The sequence below is a fragment of the Colias croceus genome, chromosome 4 (assembly GCF_905220415.1).
Source record: "Colias croceus chromosome 4, ilColCroc2.1".
Classification (NCBI taxonomy): Eukaryota; Metazoa; Arthropoda; class Insecta; order Lepidoptera; family Pieridae; genus Colias; species Colias croceus.
Window position 1 is genome coordinate 3,894,075 of NC_059540.1, and position 17,036 is coordinate 3,911,110.

The following is a 17,036-nucleotide window of genomic DNA, read 5'->3' on the forward strand; positions in this document are numbered from 1 at the left end:
AATGATATCCATCCCATAGCAACTAAACATCTCTGAGAAGCAATCACGTGGAAAATTGTCGGATGCCGTAGTGTCTGGTCAACGTCTGCAGATCGGATTAACTTTAGCTATTTTTTGTCATAACAAATCAAGTGTAGTAAACGCTATATTATATGGGATAATAAGAAATCCTTGCATTCCAACCAACGTACCTATATAAAATGTTAAATATGTTGCACAACGTTAGATACGTTTATTAAGAGAATGGAATTGTTAACATGTACAGACAATCAATTAGGGTCAAAGTTTTGGTATGCTTAAGACAAGTTGGTATCAAAATAAATATAACAGCAAGATTGTTATTGCTTTTCCCATTATCTGTACTAATAGTATAAAGCTGAAGAGTTTGTTTGTTTGTTTGAACGCGCTAATCTCAGGAACTAAGGCTGCTGCAGTTAGACGACGCGAAAAAATTCTTGCGGCCGCGCGTAATGGTCCGATTAGAAAAATTATTTAGGTGTTAGCCCATTTATCAAGGAAGGTTATATATAATCACATTAAGACCAACAGGAGCGGAGCAGTGGGGGTGAAACCGCGCGGCACAGCTAGTTATGAATAAAACCTCCAGGACCCAGAATTGCACCTACTACCTACACACAAACCACCATCAAACAATCTATAATTTTCTTGTCAACAACATTCCTAATGATACATGATAAATCTCAATCCTATGAAAATTTTACAACACAACAAATTATAGAAATTGATGGGTATCCCAATCAATATCAAATAGGTGCATAATACAAGATCAAGATTCTAGTTACAATTTGATTGAAAAATAGTTAGAACCGTTGCATTTGACGTCTTCGTTTTATGAAGCATCAATTATAATCATTAAATAACAATAACCAGTTGCTACAGGAAATGTACTAACTATATTATATGTATTATGTATTTCTTAATTTTTTACTGTCTAATCTACTTTATGTAAATTAATGTTCGAAGACATCCTTCACAATACACGCTGACTTGATCGTGTCTTTATTGGGCAAATATTTTGTAAGGAACTTATATAACAGTGGCTGCAATCAAATTGTTACTGTTATTTGTTCAATGTCACATTTAAACGGTGAACATGTGAAGAGCGAACGCATTTGTAATTTGTTATCTGTGGTAATAGTTATTACACTAATAACGCATCTTTGTAACTTTAGTTTCACAAGGTTGAAAACAGTTGAAAACGTTATGTATAATTTGATAATTCAGGGACTCATAAAATGCTCAGAAAGTAAAATATTAGAAAAGGTTTTAAAACTTCTTAGTGGTATTTTGAATTTATCTCAATAATTAATTACATTCACGGAAAAACCTAAAAATTGCGCGGAAAATTATTAAATTATCAGCGACAGTGCGTTATTACGTAAAACTTGAAATACTTTAATTATGACAGAGCACGCAATATATTATAAAGTATTGAATCATAACTTCATCATAATTATAAAAAGAGGAGGGAGAACATTAAAGAATAAGTAAAATTATTTAACATTAGGTACAAATTACATGAGCAAATCAAGAAAAATTGAACATTGTAATCAGGTAGGTAGTAGAATATTGAAAAAAAACAACAAATACTACTTAGGTACTTCATAATACCTCCTATCTTTAATCTTACCCATAACCACTTAAAACAATCATGTAAAAGTTATCCCACCAAAAACATAAATGTAAAAATTGGAGCCGAGTTCAATCGTTGACTTAATTTGCCAAAAAAGAAATGAGATCAAATTAATGTGTGCCAAGTTCTGCAGACAGTCCAGAAATTTATTTACAAAGATGTATTACGTTCTTAGGTTGACTGAAAACTCAATTGTTTTATTTTCCCTTAGAGAACAATGTTTATTCCAAAATATAACTTTTTTAATTTGAATAATATAATTATTTTCACAAAGCAAACAACTAATGACCTATTGAACTCCATAATTTGATGAGGCTAGTTTTACATACTGTTTATATTTTGTGAGGTTCTAAAAACTAGCCTCTTCAAATTATGGGGTTCAATATCATTACTTTTTGTACAGAAAATTACTCTGCAAATTTGATTTACTTTATGAATATAATACTTTTTATATATACGATATTTTTATATTTTTTCTTGCGGATTCTTTGTACGGTTTGTTTAGTATTATTTTCTATATTTTCTTGTATGTTATGAATGTCAGCGCACATTGCCCCGTCATTATCTGCAATTTTTTAAACTCGTTTTCTGTTTAAAAGATTACATGATTTTCTAAACATCCAGCGTGAATATGTACACACACTATTACAAAGATGCAAAGATCGTTGTAGAAGAATCGTCGCTTTACTCCATGACGTTACGGTAGGTATTGCCATGACGAGATTTTGAAATTTTACTCTAAACGCGCCTAAAGATGTTTCACTTATATTAATATTAATATTACGCAAATTAAATCATTTCGACCTTCGACAAAGCCTTCTTCCATTACACTGAAATTATAAATAAACTAAACACTCATAAATAAAGAATAAAGAAATGTGAATTTGTAAAATTATATATTATTTTTAACTGTATGAGCAATATTTTTATTACAATATTCTTTTATTTTACGTTTAATAACAGTTTTGAATAAAGAAATCATGCAATCGAAGTAATCCGGCCTAGCGATACTAGCGCGAGTGAGTGTGATGTCAGAGGCGCATCGAATCTACAGATGTTTCGCGCTAAAATATGTAAACTTCAATAATCTATATCTCAGTCATTTATTGATGGATTTCAAAATTTTTTTCAGCCACTGACTAGTTTTGATCTATTTTTTAAGACTAGTAAGGTGAATATAATATTTTCTATTTTTATAAACTTTTCCATTTTTCCATACAAACAAAATTAATGTCATTGAAAAAAAAATTAAATACAGATAAATTCAGTATTTTCTGATTTTTTTCTTTGTACACTCACTATTACCTAGTTGATTACAAAATTTGAACTTTCTAGGTCATCTGGAAGTGGGTTAGGTTTTGTATATTATGTCTATAAGTCAGTCAGTCTTAAAAATTGCGATTTTTGGATATTAATATCTACGCAACTGTTTAATCTGTATTTATGAAATTTAAGGTTCTTGTTTATCTTGAGGTCCTCTTGATATGTACCAAATTTGGTTTATTTAACTTAAATAGTTTTCGAGTTATAAGGGGGTGAAAAGTGGCTCGAAATGGTTCGTGTAAATATACACACGGCTGCTGCTCGCCAGTTCTCTTCGCTTGAACTCGGCTTGACACGCTGCCGCGTGTCTAGATGTAACTAAACAATAAATTAAAAACTGTACATTCACTGGTCTTAGTGTTGATAATGTATTCATGCATGAAAAAATATAAAGCTATTATAGGTATTATCGTAAGGATGATGAAATTTGAATATAAAAAAAATAAAATTAAAAAACTTAAATCCAAACTAAGTAACTACAAATAAAATTAACTTATATTGGAGTTAGTTGTGTCACATGTTATCCACACAAGGCTATATTTGTTTCCTGTTAAAAAATGCATAACTAACCAATGACACGGCTCTTTTGGATACATAATTGAGATAAACTACGTGATGTGTCAACGGTCACAATCATACGCGAATGGCGCGTACTAAAATATCAATTTTAAACGCCTAAATAAAGTAGGTAGAAACTATTTGTTGAGTAATCGCTGAGCTTAGCCCAACTCCCAAGTGAGAAGTGAAGCCACATCACAATGGGTCAATTAATAATTGTGCGCGTAAAACGTCTTTTGATTGTATTTTTGTAATTATTTAAGCCTTGTTAATTAAGCAGCTTGTGAAATTGAAACACAGTAGTAGTATAATAGCGGTTATGTATTATTGCGCTATAGAACAAAGAAGTGGTACAGATCTAACAGGAAACAAACTGGTGTACTGGATATTATAATCAAGATGATTATTTATCTTTGTTTTATTAATTAATACTATCGAAGGTTGTATCGATGAGTCTGTGGTAGACTGTCGAAGATTGGTCATACCAACTCAGCAAGGTCCAGCGTGGGGAACACTTTGCTGACGATCACATGTGATCAATTTATCATAAGAATAGTTTAGAATTCTATATCGGACATACAGAAAATAGCGATAATCCATTTCATTTTTTAAATAGTCCGTGCATCAGATGTTATTGTCATTACATGTGTGTTTTCCGGTTCCGGTCGTTGTACTGTAAACATCACTGTGATTCCATTCGAAACAAATCGTTCTAAAAAATACTTATAAGTTTGTTACGCCGTCAACACTATTATAAACAACATTATTAGAACTTTGGTGGACGCAGAAGAAATAAAGCTTCGGGATATTAACAGGATTTATCCAGTAAAGTGCAGAAGAAAATTCACAACATCTGAGGTTAGATCATTCAAATTCATAATCTGACAGTTGACAAATTGAAAACATAACGTCAAACGTACCTGACGTTGTTGTCGTCTTAAGTTGGTAACAACTCCAGTGTTGCTATTACACAAAAAATATTGTCAATAACTATACTACGTTCCATTCCACATACTTTGCATAAAATATGGAGGAACAATTCCAATTACTTTTTGACAATATGAAAGCGGAAATGCAGAGACAAACAGCTGAACTAACTGAATCACTTACTAAAAACTTAATGGATAGGATGGATGAAAAGCTTACTCCCATTATCGAAGAAAATGAACAATTAAAACAAAAAGTGAGTAATTTAGAAAAAGAGATGGAAAACTTGAAGAGAGAAAATAAAAGCAACAACATAATTATTTTCGGACTAAAAGAGGGAGAAAACTCGACATCTGAGTTATTTAAAAATATAAAGACGACCTTCAAAGAAGACCTAAATATAAGTTTAGAGCAATCCGAAGTAAACAAATTATTTCGCTTAGGAAAAAATATAGTTCAGAATAAACCAAGGCCGGTGCTGTGTTCTTTTTTAAATTCATGGAGAAAAGATGAAATTATGAAGAATAAAAAGAAATTTAAGAACATTTATGTATCAGAAGATTACTCGAAGGAAGTTTTGGAGAAAAGAAAGGCATTGCTACCGAAGTTAAAGGAAGAACGAGAAAAGGGTAATACAGCTTTCTTGATCTACGACAAACTAGTAGTCAAAGAATCTAACACAGATAAAAGAAAAAGAGAACCAACGACCTCACCATCACCTTCCAAAACTCAACCTAAAAAACATCAAGTTCTATTTTCTGCCAAAGTTAACAGGAAAAATGCCTTTGATGCAATGAGACCCAGATCAAGTTCTTGCACCAATAAACCTACACCCAATCAACAATAGCAATTCATCGGAAAACGGAAAACTCAAACTAACTATGACAACAAACAAACAGAAAAAATAAATTTTCCCCCAAGCCGACTGGTCCTCGTGGGGGATAAAGACCGCAACCCTCCAACAATACAGAAAAACACAGAAACAAAATATTACGTCGCCGCCCTTAACGTTCTCACACTGAAAAATGAAGAAAATCTAATAGAACTAACAAATGCATTAAAACAAATTAAATGGGACATTGTTGGTCTCAGTGAAGTAAGACGAATGGGAGAAAGAATTATTTCTCAACCAGACTTCTTACTGTACCATATCGGAACGACGCCAGGCCACCATGGAGTGGGCTTCATAGTAAAAAAATACCTTGAAAAATCCATAGAAGAATTTATTGGAATCTCGGAGCGCATAGCTATGATGAATATAAAGTTACCTGGATATAAAGATTCATGGTCTATTCTACAAATATATTCACCAACAGAACAATCCGACCTGGATACAATTGAGAAATTTTACCTCGACTTAAATAACACAATCCAAAAACATGCCAACAAAAACCTAATTGTCATGGGAGACTTTAATGCCCAAATTGGAGCTAAGCGCCCAGAAGAAGATACAGTACTAGGACCATTCACCTACAGCAATAAAAATAGAAGTCGAAACGGAGAACAACTAATAAACTTCGCTCTGGAAAATCACTTAACTATTTTAAACTCAATATACAAAAAAAATACAAAGAAAATGTGGACGTGGATTTCACCAGATGGGAAAACAAAGAATGAGATCGATTTTATAATGACAAATAAAAAGAACTGCTTAACAAATTTTGACGTTATTAACAGATTCAATTACAATACCAACCATAAAATGATCAGAGCTGAAATAAAATCATTACAACCAAGGAAACCTAGACCGAGACAAGAACTAACAATTGGTAAGCTTAGCAAACATCAAATGGAGCAATTAGTAGTCATCTTACGAGATAAATTCACAGATTTCAAAGACAACACAAAGACCTTGGGAACTCAGCAAAAATACAACTGGATAGAGAACACTATTAAAGACCAATTATATCAAATAGCTAAGATCAAATCTGAACCGAAGAAATGGTTAACAACCAATACCTTGAAATTACTAGAACAAAGAAACCAGTTAATAAACGCAAAAGAAGTAAAAGACAGAAGAAAGCATTTAGCTCAAATAAGTAAAGACATCAAAGAAAGTATAAGAACGGACAGGAAAAAAAGTAGAATGGAAATTATCGAAAAACATATAGTAAAAACGGGAGGTGTTAAGAAAGCTCAAAGAGAATTAACAAATTCCAAAGATTGGATAGCAAAAATTAAAAACGAAAAAGGAGAATGGAACCACCACAGAACAAATATATTAGGAATCGCCACATCTTACTACAAACAAATATATGAATACCCCGAAGCTCGGGATATAAGTGAACTAAAGGAAACCTCAAATGTACCTAATATCCTCCAGACTGAGGTAATAAAAGCTATAGATAGTCAGAAGAGAGACAAAGCACCAGGACCCGACGGTATAAACAACGAAATCCTAAAAGAATGTAAAAATTCTATAACACCAATCCTCACCGACATGTTTAACGAGATATTAAATACGGAAACCATCCCACGGCAATGGACAGAATCAAATATTATTCTACTATATAAAAAAGGAGACAAATATGAAATCGGAAACTACCGCCCTATAAGCCTCATGTCCAACATATATAAGGTATTTGCCAAGATCATACTCAATCGGATTGAAAGAAAATTAGATGAACACCAACCCATCGAACAAGCGGGCTTCCGTAAACACTATTCAACGATCGACCACATTCACGTTGTACGCCAAGTTATAGAGAAGTATAAAGAATACCAATGCACCTACTACATCGCATTTATCGATTACAGCAAAGCATTCGATTCTTTATTTCACGAAAAGATATGGGAGTCATTAAAAGAACAAGGAATCGAACATAAATACATCCGCTTAATTAAAAATGTTTACAGCCAGAGTACTGCGAGAATTCAATTAGAACAGGCGGGTGAACCTTTCAGAGTAGGCAAAGGCGTACGACAAGGAGATCCCCTGTCACCGAAAATATTCTCGGCGGTACTAGAATCAATATTCAGACGTCTAAATTGGGAAAATCTTGGTATCAATGTGAACGGAGTCTTATTGACACATTTGAGATTCGCAGATGATATTGTGCTATTTGCAAAATCTTCGGAAGATATAACAAAAATGATAAAGGAATTGGCAACGGAAAGCATGAAAGTAGGATTAAAACTGAACCCAGAAAAAACAAGAGTAATGACAAATGGAGAGAGAATTACCATAAACTTGGGAACCAACCAAATTGATTACACAGATGAATATATTTACCTAGGACAGCTAATAACAGACGATAATCAGATGTGCAAAGAAGTCGAAAGAAGAATAACTAATGCCTGGAAGAGGTACTGGAGTTTGAAAGAGATTATGAAAGATAAAAATCTTCACGTGAATATTAAAAGTAAAATATTTAATACTTGTATACTACCAGTTCTCATGTACGGCAGCCAAACCTGGTCCTTATCACAAAACGCGACTAGCAAACTCTCATCATGCCAATACGCAATTGAGAGGAGCATGCTAAATGTGAAAAAATCAGACCGACTGAGAAATCGAGCCATAAGAAGCAAAACAAAGGTCATAGACATTACATGCAAAATTAGAAGGATGAAGTGGCGATGGGCAGGACACACGGTAAGAGGAAAAGATAAATGGAGCAAAAGTGTAACACAATGGTATCCTAGAGAAGGTAAGAGGAAAAGAGGTAGACCGCACAAAAGGTGGGATGAAGAGATAAGAAAAGTGGCTGGCGTCACATGGAACAGAGTGGCCCAAGAAAGACATGAGTGGAAACGGTTGGAGGAGGCCTTTGTCGACTGGCAAACAGATCTACAAAAAATAAACAAAATTCAAATAAGAGACTAGATTAAGGTTTACATTAGATTTTAAGTTTTATTTGTATTAGAATCATATTATAATAATTGTAATGTGGATCTGAATAAAAGGCTTTTTATTTTATTTTATTTATTTATTTATTAGGTGTAAAATATGTAAATTGTGGTTCCGGTGCAGAGTAATGTATTAGAAAAAATTAATTATCAATTCTAGAATCTAATGTCTGATTGACAAATGATTATGAAAAGTGATGTTGCCATTCGCCGACAAGTTAAACAGCGTTAAAAAAATTATAAAAATTAAATAAGTAATGGAGAGTTATTGACCTTAATGAGCATGATTTTTTTAATCTTGGTGCATGCATTTTGAAATTTAATCTTAATTCATTTTAAAATTATTTTAATATCTCTCTGAATCCTTGCTTTCCTTCTGTCAAAAAGAGCTTACAATTCTATAAAAAAATGTGAAAACAAAAAGAAAAAGTTACTTACATGGTTCATAGGTACTTACTTTTTCCTCATTTTTGACCATAGACCACCTATAGTAGAGCCATTTTAATAGGCAACATTTGACAGTTCAACAAAATTCAACAACGTAACCTAGTAACGACGACATAGAATAACATGATATTTCGTTTTGTTAGAACTGCACATTTGCTTAATTTTTTTCAATTATGATTACATATTTATAATAACATTGACCGATACAAGTAATTTTAAGATTTCATTTTACTGATAAACCATACTAAACATAATAAATAATTTCTGAATTGAAGAACTGACGTCGCTACAATTTTGTGTCAATAAACCTTTTTTCTTTTTAAATACCAGAGACGTTACTCTAAAAATCAAGAAGCTTATATCTAATACACTGGAGATTGCACTATGACCATTGACTTGTCACAAGAAAATATAACCTTGAATGACGTCAGTGTTGTTTTTTGTCTCTTTCTATGGGTGACCACACTGGTTTGTATATTCAGGACTTTTCGAAATAGAAAAAACTAAAAATCATGGTCTATAAATAATAACGACATATATTTTTAACAGTATTAATTATATTATAATATTACTACTACTATACTTTATAGGTACATACAATTTTAATTAGTATAGAATGATAGTTTTAAATAACTCTTGGCTACAAAGCTTGGATATGAACCGATATATAGCATTAACATCCTTTGTAAATAGAGGAAAGTTGTGTTTTGCATCAGATGCTGTTTACCAAATTGTAAGCTACTCAGATCTTCTTTTTAAACGCGTTGCTTCGACGGGTCAATTTCAAGCCAAAATCATCAAAGAAAAACTGTTTATAATAAACGCCTTGCACAAATTTCAGCTAACTTTACAAAGTTTATTTTTCAAAAGGTATTTTTTTCTGGGTCGTAATCCTCAGTAATTTTACCCTTGATGGGCACATATATTTCTTTTTATTTTACTTTTTGGAAAGCTGAAATACCTAAAAAAAAATATGAGGTAAGTTAAAAAAGTATAAATTTCAATGTAAAAACGAACAATCTTATAACTACATGTGAGTGCAATACCGATGTCGAGTGTTGTTTCATTACTAGTAAAAATCTTGAAAATGGTGTTCTAAATTTCATCATAATATTGTTATTACAATATATTCTCTTCACTATCCATAAAAACTCGTCATCATGGTTACCTTACTTGTTAATTTTGTTTATTGAAAACTTGTTGAAAAATGATAAAGTATTAGGAAAATAACAAATTTAACATGACTGCTTTCTAAAATGATGCAAAATTTTACAATTTTTGCCATTGAAATGATTCTAAACAGGTAAATGCAGGAGTATTGAGGAATATTGTAAATAATGTAAATATACACTTGCCTGTGAAATTCTATGCCAGAATTTGGTGTCCAAACACTTCTGCAATTTTTCACAATGCAATACATTATTTATATTCGCAAAATATTTATTAAATACGCAACAATATTAACTTAAATATTCGAAGCGACGCAATTTTTTTGACACTTATGCCATATTGTCAAAGTGAGAGTTGCTACAATTTTATTATGGTAACTACCCATAATCAGGGAGTATCGCTTTTTAATAATTGGTCCAGATACTTATTTTATTTAGCATAAATAATAATTGTCTCATCCAACAATGCTTCTGAATGACGTTGTTGGCAATTTATCAACAAACTCATGTACAAAAACTAACCTTTTGCACAGAATATTACGGCATACATAGTAGCCTTGGGAAAACTTCGTATTAACAGTGGCAATACCAAGTTAGGTGTGAAAGTGATAAAACACAACAATTTTCTTGTTACACGTCAAATGTTCATACCGAAATCTCCAGTGTATAAGATATAAGCTTCTTGCTAAAAATCGAAATCTGACATCTAGAATCGAATGCATTGATTACTTGTGAATAAAAATCATCATAAATTAATAAATTCAGTTGTGCATACGCATTCCTTTCGATTGGTTGTGTTTGTACTAGCTTTGTCTTATCTTCGTACCTTATCTTATCTTATCATTGCACGGCTCGACCCGCGGCCGGGTCGAGTCAGCGCACTATGGAAAACGAGCCGTATGACTTAGACAATACGGGCGAAGTTGGTGGAGTTGATATTGCGGAGATTAATGTAAGCGGATCGGACGAACGGATTATTGAAAGCGGTGATGTATTAGATATGGGAACGGAGGATGTGAATAGGAAGAGGTCGAGGATACGGGAGGAGAATTCGTCGGAGGAGGATTGGAATATTGTTTCTAGAAAGCGTAAAGTTGTGCGTGCAGGCAGTATAAACGAGATGGAGGAAAAAATTGAAGTAATTGTCACAAGCAGTTCTGTGTTACCTAAACAGTTCACATTAGCTCGTTTATTCAGCGAAAATAAGATTGGCGGTATATGTCGTATTAAATATTTATTACAATATAAAATGAGCATTACATTCGAGGAGGAGAGATTTGCAAAGCGTTTTGTCGAGTGCAAGGCTTTTGAAGATTTGGGATGGAAATGTCAAAGGTCATCTGAGGTGGGGATGTCATATGGAGTAATTAAAAATATTGAATTGGATGTTTCTGAGGAGGAATTATTGCGTAATATATCAAGCAACATCGAATTAATTTCCGTAAAGAGATTAAATCAGAGAAATTTTAATGACAAGGGTGTGAGTTCTTGGGAGAAATGCGAAGCTATCCGACTGTGTTTTAAAGGGTCAGCTCTTCCCAGTCATGTATCCATTTATGGCTTACGTATCAATGTGGATCCTTATGTTTTTCCTGTCACGCAGTGCTCTCGATGTTGGAAGTTTGGCCATAGGCGTTTGGTGTGCCCTTCTAAGAAAGTTGTTTGCCCCAAGTGTGCTAAAAACCACGAAAACTGTACAGTTACATCATTCTGTTGTGTTAACTGTTCTGGTAACCACATGGCACTACATAAAATTTGCCCGGTGTTTAAAAAAGAAAGGAGACTACGCGAGATAATGTCAGAGTTTAACTGTACCTATAAAAAAGCGCTTACTATTTACGTGCCTCCTAGCCCAATACGTGTAGAATTACCGGAACCTACCCCCCTTATTTTACCTGACACTATGGAGAATCAAGATGTTGTGGGTGAAAAAAATGAACATCTAATGTCTCATCTGTTTGTTACCCCCCAGCCAGCTGCATCGAGTAATATTGGTATCCGCCGGAAGCAAAGGAGACAGAAAAATACTATGTCTGGACGGGGTACGCCATTTCCCTCGATGGAGGATATATCTTCGGCACAAATGGATATCCAAGACCACACACCTCAAAGACAACAACAGCCACAGCCTTCAAGACTAAGTGAGGAAGGTAGAAAGGAACTGGTGGAAGGATTAAGTTTTTTTCGCCTCTTGGCCAAGTTGTGTAATGTCGCATTTAGTAAACAATCACTTGAGGAGAAAATTCATCATATAGTTACAATGTGCACGCAGTGGATTATATCTAAGGTAGTGAGTAGTTTTTCAATTGAAGATCTATTTGAGTCATTAAAAAAGAATGGATGATGACGATCGAGTAAGCATTATTAATATTATACAATGGAATTGCCAAAGTTTACGCCCTAAGCTCATTAGTTTGGAATCTTTACTTAATCATGAAAAAATTCATGTTGCTGTGTTAAGCGAGACATGGCTTATGCGTGAGTCTGATTTGAGAATAACAGATTATAACATTTTTCGTTCCGATAGAATAGATGGTTATGGTGGAGTAGCTATTCTCACGCATAAGTCTGTTAAGTGTATCTATAGTAGTCGTCAAAGTTCGAATGTTGGTATTGAATTGTTGCATATTAAAATTCTTAATTGTCGGCATATTGAGCATATTTTGAGTGTTTATTGCCCATCTACTGTCCCGACTTCTCAAAATGATTGGGATTATGTGTTTTCTGGTTTCGGTGGTAAAACTTTAATTCTAGGTGATTTTAATGCACACCATGTTGGTTGGTCTTATAAATCTGATCAAAGAGGGGCACAAGTTCTGAACGCATCGATTGATAATAATTTTATTTACTTAAACAATGGAAATTTCACAAGATTGCGGCTCGTTGATGGTGTTCTACAACAATCCACTCCTGATATATCTTTTGTCTCTACAGATTTGGCAACTTTGTTTTCTTGGAAAGTCACTAGCGAGTCATTGGGAAGTGACCATTTAATTATTAAGCTGTCATCGTCCACATATGATAGGAGATCGTTTACTAAACGTAGAAATTTCAATAATTGCGATTGGGATGCCTATACTTTATTTTTAGAACAATCATTTAATAACTTTAATATTCCCTCAAATTTACAAGACTTTTATGATTTATTTGAACATACTTTGGTATCTGCTGCTGATAGGCTAATTCCGTATAAGAAAATACCCCAATTCTTTTGTGATAAGTTTAAACCCAAACCCTACTGGAATGCAGAAGTTTCAAAGGCGGTTGCTGAACGTCGCTTAGCTCTGTCAATTTTTAGACGCTGTCCTTCTCCTGCAAATCTAGACGTACTCAAAGAAAAGATTTCTAATGCTCAAAGAATTATTCGGATTGCAAAGAATAAATCTTGGCAGCGCTTTTGTACTTCTATGGATTACTCCACCTCATCTTCGGACATGTGGCGTAAAATGAAGTGGCTAAAAGGGCATCATGTTAGATCGCCTGGATACATGGTAAACAAAGATAGGGCGGAGGCTTTACTTGTAAATCTAGCGCCTATGTATGTGTGCCCTGCACAACCTACCTTTTCGTCCAGGAATACTAAACTAGAATCAGCAATAACTATACAAGAACTAGATAATTCTATTAAAAAATCGGATACTGCTCCGGGGTGTGGTGACATTTCATTTTCAATGATGCGACACTTACCGCTGGTGGGGAAGCTTTTATTACTTCAATTATACAATGCATTTTTATTAATTGGTTTTGTGCCCTCCCAATGGCGTACAGCTAAGATAATTCCTATTCCTAAACCTAACCACGAAGTCAATACTCCGCCTGCATTTCGTCCTATCTCGTTGTTATCGTGCATTTGTAAAATTTTCCATTCAATTTTAAATAAAAGGCTAGAATGGCATTTTGAATCGAATGATCTTTTCTCCCATAGTGTTGTTGGTTTCCGTCGTTCTCGCGGTTGTTTTGACAGTCTTACATTTCTTGTGTCTCATATTCAATCAAGTTTTTCAACAGGTGCTACAACTGTAGCCTGTTTCTTTGATATCAAAAGTGCCTATGATAACTTGGATATAAGTGCTGTGTTAAAAACTTTAGATGAGGTAGAAGCCGGGTCAAAAATTTGTAATTATCTTTGGTCGTATTTAAGTGAAAGGCGTCTCAGGATTGAAGCTGAGGGTGGAGTTGTGACGAGATGTACTGGACGGGGCTTAGCTCAAGGCGACCCAATTTCACCATTGCTTTTTAATGTTGCCACGTATAAAATTTGTAAAAATATTCAGAGTGTTAAAGTGTCTCAATATGCCGATGATTTTGTTCTATTTGCGTCAAATAAAAATTTGTTTCGTGCTGTACAGGATGTGCAATCAGCGGGAAACATTTTTATTAATTTTCTAAATGGTTTGGGTCTTACAATTTCAACTTCAAAAAGTAAAGTATGTGTTTTCAAAAGGGGAACTAATAGAACGCTAGTAGATTTAAGTTTTGATAACGATTTGTTACCTGTAGTGAATGACGTCAAATATTTGGGTATGTGGTTGGATTGTTCTTTAAGATGGAAAAAACACATAGAGGAGATGGTTGTTAAAGTGTCTAGGCATATTAATATTCTGAAAGTATTGGCTGGCCCCGGTTGGGGGATTCATCAAAAACATATAAGACGGCTTTATATTTCTCTCATTCGTAGCCGAATAGATTTCGCTTGTTTTTTATATGATAATGCAGCTAAAAGTTCATTGCTCAAATTGGATAAAGTTCAAAACCAGGCTTTGCGTGTAATAGGTGGCTATATACGTAGTACCCCTATTCATGTTATGGAGAATGACCTTTGTCTTCCTCCTCTGTTTATTCGAAGAAGGTATCTGGCGGGGAAGTTTTGGTTAAAGTGTAGGTCGTGTAAAAATAGCTTAACAACTACGGCGCTTAATGAACTGTTTTCACTGAGTCGATCAAGGTATTGGAATAATAAAAAGCTTCCCCTTCTTGTTCAATCGCAAGCCGGATTATCTTCATTGAGTTTACAGAGTTGTGGTCGACTTGAGATGTTCTCGATGGACACTTGGGTTAGTAATATTAATGTCCAGGATTTTATTTCAGATACCATTCCGTCAGTAGATCGTGCCAAACGCACTTACCATCATCATACTCTTGAGTCTATTTGTTCCCAATTCATCCTTAATAAATATGGAGCACATCATAAAATTTACACTGATGGCTCTAAATGCGCAAGTAGTGGTGGTGCGGCCGTGTTGGATTCATTTCTTGGATGTAGCCTTAAGTTCAAAGTTAATTCAGAGATATCCATTATGCATATGGAATTGATTGCTATCGCGGAAGCTTTGGCTTATATTCAATCTTTAAATTTCGGACATTTTGTCATTTTAACTGACTCTAAAAGCTCATTGCAACATTTGGCTCGCTGTGCCTCTCAAGTGAGAGGAGTACCGATTGCCTATAAAATTTTAGAGTTGATTTTGAACTTAAAAGCTAATAATAAAGAAGTAATCTTACAATGGATCCCTTCCCATATTCAGCTCAAAGAGAACGATGAGGTTGATTTATTAGCCAAACAAGCAGCAATAGATGGGGTACCCTTGGAGGTCGCTCCACTGTACTCGGATCATTTTAAATATGTGAGGAATAAATGTCTATCCGATTGGCAGGTATATTTTGATGAACGATCGCGGGAGAAAGGAATTTGGCACAGAACAATCCAACCACATGTACCTCGGTACCCATGGCTTGATGAGATTGTATGCGATAGGAGGACGTTGACAACTATTTTAAGATTACGTTCGGGACATATTCCATCGAATAAGTTTGCACATTTAATGCAGAAAGCCGATTCTCCGTTGTGCATTGATTGTGGTATTGTAGAAGATGTGCAGCATATTCTCATGGAATGTGTTCGGAACGCGCAATTTAGACAACAAAATGATATCTTCCGCTGTATTAACAATGTCGGTTGTGTGAACAGCATTCTCACTTGTCCCTCGTCGGCAGAGGTGCGGGTGCTGGTCAGATTAACCGATGTTGGATTACAAAAATGATTGTTTTGTTTACTGTAGTTTGTGTTTAAATTTTTTAGATTTAAGTGTTGATTGTAATTGGAATATACGGGACGACGTGGTCGCTAAGCGACAAAGTCCCTTGGAAAATAAAGAATTAAAAAAAAAATAAAAAAAATAATAAAAAAATTAATAAATTCGATTGACAAATGTTTCAAATCCGTATCGATTAATTCACTTTAATCGATGTTTTTAAGCAGGTTACCTCTCTTCGAAGATAAAATTGATAGACGTCAAATGTTGCCTATTAAATTGGCTCGACTATAGCTACACATATTTTCATAAAAAATTGTTAAAAATAAACAAATAGGTACATGGCAAAATTCACTTAGGATTGCGAATAATATGACGTCATGTAGTGCAATTTTTAATCAATCTCGACAATACGTATGAAATGATAATTTATTGATAAACAGATAACACGTTTGTCTGTATCAATAAATTATTATTTCTACAACCGAACCGATAATGCTTTTGTTTTCTTAAATTTTTATTTCACACCTTATTTTGTATATTAGTAAATTAACTTTAAAATTTCTTAATGTAAAAGTAATTAAATAGGTAATTATTTAGTTTGTTTTGTTTAATAATATACTATAAAGTAAACTAGAGAATTTTATTTAATTATTGTAGGTAGCAATTTTTGCAATCTTTTCATAGTGTTTTTATTTGCAATTGCGGCTCGTCTCCACTAATAATTATTGCTCACTTTTTGGGGTGTCTAAAGATGTTACAATATAGGATTAAGTCGATAAACGATTTCACATGTACTATGCACATTAGTATGTATTATGATAATCTCAGTAATAAGATATGTTGCGCAGTTCTAACGTCTGTCGTAATGAACACGTATGCGAACGGTCGGTAACCCCAAGTTACACCTATCGTGTATAATGTATCATTTAACCACATAAGAATGTATGCTATGAATTTTACGACCATTTCCAGTACATAATTTTGCAGTTTAATCACTAAAACTGCGCAGTAAATGGAGACACTAATGTTTTAAACTTATTTAAGTTACTTAACGTAAAGTTACTAAACCTTAGT